This window comes from Bos mutus, chromosome 13 (assembly GCF_027580195.1).
Source record: "Bos mutus isolate GX-2022 chromosome 13, NWIPB_WYAK_1.1, whole genome shotgun sequence".
Lineage (NCBI taxonomy): Eukaryota > Metazoa > Chordata > Mammalia > Artiodactyla > Bovidae > Bos > Bos mutus.
The window spans coordinates 42,094,988-42,098,846 of NC_091629.1; the positions used below are offsets into that span (position 1 = coordinate 42,094,988).

At 49.6% G+C, this 3,859-nt stretch overlaps 1 non-coding gene across 1 annotated transcript; it reads left to right on the top strand.

Annotated features, from left to right (window-relative positions):
* Positions 1-331: 331 nt before the first annotated feature.
* Positions 332-404, top strand: TRNAV-CAC (transfer RNA valine (anticodon CAC)). The gene has a single exon. It is a non-coding gene; the product is annotated as a tRNA-Val (tRNA).
* The last annotated feature ends 3,455 nt before the right edge of the window (positions 405-3,859 follow it).

Consider the following 3,859-nt stretch of genomic DNA (forward strand, 5'->3'; position numbering starts at 1 on the left):
TGCTCCACGACCAGACGCACCAAACCTGCCTCCAGATACGTGAGCGTTCCAACACATGGGTGGAGAGAGAGTGCATGGAACACGGGAGCCACAGACAGAGGAAGAGATCAATTTCCAGTACCACCTGGACTGCTCAATATACAGACAGAACTCCCAATGCCTCAGCTTTCTGGCTGTCCGGGGGCGGCAGGTTGGGCAGGGGGTTACCCTTCCCAATGCTGAGATTTGCTTTTCTGCAGGAAACTTAACTGAAGGCCTGGACCCCTGACTTCACTTTGCATGTCTTGTTAAAACTTATCTAGACCCTCATATAAGAATAAGCTTGGGGACTTCCCTGATGGTCCAGTGGTTAAGACTCCACACTCACAATGCAGGGGGGCTAGGTTCGATCCCTGGTCAGGGAACTAAATCCTGCATGCCACAACTGAAGATCCCATACCTCACAACTAAGACCCGATGCAGCCAAATAAATGTACATATATATGTGTGTGTGTATATATGTGAGTGTGTGCATATATGTGTGTGTGTATATATATATATATGAAAGTGAAAATGTTAGTTGTGCAATCATATCCAAATCTTTGCAACCCTATGGACTGTAGCCTGCCAGGCTCCTCCGTTCTTGGAATTCTCCAGGCAAGAATACTGGGGTGGGTAAATATTCCCTTCTCCAGGGGATCTTCCTGACCCAGGGACCAAACCTGGGTCTCCTGCATTGCAGGCGGATTCTTCACCATCTGAGTCACCAGGAAAGCCCATATGTGTATGTGTATGTGTATATATAAGGAATGAGCTTGGGCTCCAAGCAGCAAAGATTTCTGCTGGAAAGAACAGTTTTGCACAGGGAGCTGGTCCCGTACACTCCCCTGCAGCCCTTCTGGTCATGGCCGCCCCTGCCCTGCTCACCTCTCTAAACCTGCCTCGCCTTCATCAGGACTGTGTCTGAATTACAGATACACCATAATTCCTGGAGAAGGAGCTCCAAGTGCTTCTGGATGGTCATGGTCTCCTAATCCATGGTGGTCCTTTCCGCTGTCTACACTTTCCAGTTTCAAGCTGTTTCTGAATTTTTCAGTGAAACCCTAGGACTGTCTGAAGAGGGGTAAGAATGCCTTAGGCCCTGGGCTGATGAATGGGGAGGGGGCTTTTCTAGTTGGTTCTGTGCTCCCTGGGCATCTCTGTAAAGCTCCCGAGCCCCTCCAGGTCTGGGGAGACACCTCTGGCAGCTCCAAGTTTCAAGATCAGAGCCCAGGAAGAGGAGCCCCTGGAGATTTTGCTGCCAGGTCCCTCCTGTTCTATCGGGGTCTCAGGACCCATGGACTTGAAACCCCAGCGTGTTCCCACCTTGGGCTCTCACCAGACTCAGGCAAACCCCGGCCTCAGCTCGCAGCCTGAGTTTTAGCTGTGAGTCTCTTTATGCGGAGAGCACACATGCCAGAGGTTCCCGCAAGGGCCCTGGGCTTCTCCAGGTCATGTGAGCCCACCTTTCACAGAACTGTGGCCCAGAGCCGGATTCTAGGGCTAGCGCCCTGTTTTCTCCCTACTGAATCCCCTCAGGGTGCATCTTAGAGTGGGTGTGGGGAAGGTGGCTGCCGTGACTGAAACTTGATGACCCCAGCATCCTGTTTCCTGGTGTGGCAAGTGAGTTCTTTGTCCACAGCGCCTCCTCTCGGTCATAAATGCAACCAACGTCTGGGAAGCATTTCCTGACCAATTTTGTCCCAGGGCGCTGGGAAGTCTCCTTCCTAGATCGGACAAAGATTCTGTGGATAGGCCACGCGATGTTTTCATTTTAAGATTCACGGCCCCTGCTGACAATCTAAAATTCTCTGGATTACCTGTCTCACATATCTATCGTAATCCAGAAGTTTTGTCCTACTGCTTCTCCCCATACCCAGAGTCGCACTATTACAATTATTTCGTGTGGGGTTAGCGAGTTCTTTGTCCACAGCGCCTCCTCTCGGTCATAAACGCAACCAACGTCTGGGAGGCATTTCAGGACCAGTTTTGTCCCAGGGCCCTGGGAAGTCTCCTTCCTAGATCAGACAACGATTCTGTGGATAGCCCAACTGCCTCAGGACTTTAGCCATCATTAACTCTCCTGGGAGACAGTGAAGGACAGGGGAGCCTGGCGTGCTGCAGTCCATGGGGTTGCAAAGAGTTGGACACTACTTAGTGGACCGAACAACAACAAGGCTCCAGGACCCCTCACAATCAAATATCACTTGCTTATCCAGACCCTGCTTATTTAACTTATACACAGAGTACATCATGTGAAATGCCGGGCTGGATGAAGCACAAGCTGGAATCAAGATTGCCAGGAGAAATATTAATAACCTCAGATACACAGATGATACCACCCTTATAGCAGAAAGCGAAGAAAAACTAAAGAGCCTCTTGATGAAAGTGAAAGAGGAGAGTGAACATGTTGGCTTAAAACTCAACATTCAGAAAACTAAGATCATGGCATCCAGTCCCATCACTTCATGGCAAATATATGGAGAAACAATGGAAACGGTGAGAGACTTTATTTTGGAGGGAGCTCCAAAATCACTGCAGATGGTGACAGCAGCCATGAAATTAAAAGATAATTGCTCTTTGGAAGAAAAGCTATGACCAACCTAGACAGCATATTAAAAAGCAGACATTACTTTGCCAAGAAAGGTCCGTCTAGTCGAAGTTACAGTTTCTCCAGTAGTCATGTATGGATGTGAGAGTTGGACCATTACGAAAGCTGAGTGCAGAAGTGATGCTTTTGAACTGTAATGTTGGAGAAGACTCTTGAGAGTCCCTTGGACTGCAAGGAGATCAAACCAGTCAATCCTTTAGGAAATCAGTCCTGAATATTCACTGAAGGACTGATGCTGAAGCTGAAGCGCCAATACTTTGGCCATCCTTATGTGAAGAACTGACTCATTGGAAAAACCCCCGATGTTCAGAAAGATTGAAGGCAGGAGGAGAAGGGGATGACAGAGGATGAGATGGTTGGATGGCATTATCGACTCAATGGACATGACTTTGAGCAAGCTCCAGGAGTTGCTGATGGACAGGGAAGCCTGGCGTGCTGTGGTTCATGGGGTCACAAAGAGTTGGACGCGACTGAGCGACTGAACTGAATTGATCAAGACAAAGTGCAGTGGAGGGACTTTGCTGGTGGTCCAGTGGCTAAGCCTCCACACTCCCCATGTACGAAGTCTGAGTTCGATCCCTGGTCAGGGAACCAGATCCCACATGGCACAAATAAGATCCTGCGTGCCACAGTTAAGACCCAGTGCAGACAAGTAAATCAATAGAAAGAAGTAGAAAGAGTTAGTCTCTCAGTTATGTCCAACTCTTTGCAATCCCATGGACTATATAGCTCACGAGGCTCCTCTGTCCATGGAATTCTCCAGGCAAGAATACAGGAGTGGGTAGCCATTCCTTCTCCAGGGGATCTTCCTGACCTAGGGATCAAACCTAGGTCTATTGCATTGCAGGCAGATTCTTTACTGTCTGAGTCACTAGGGAAGCCTCCCAAGTAAATAAATATGTCTTTTAAAAGAGAGAAAGGGCAGGCGGGCCCCTCAAGGAAGGCAGGACCCAGGGAACAGCAGCCTCTCGACCTTGATCCGTTCCAAGCTCCGAGACCTGGGCCTGCAGCGGTTCCATGCGGCCATGCTGTTTGCTGAGCTCCTGTTGCCCACTGCGCTCCTGCTGGCAGGCATCCTCCAGTGTCGTTACCGTAATGAAGACCTCAGGAAGACCACTGGCCTGCGTAATAGCCCCATTACATGGAAGGGCTCGTCTGACAGGTACCACTGTCCCGGGGCAGCCTTTGGAGATTTTGCTAATGGCAGGCTCAGAGTCAGGCCTGTGCACT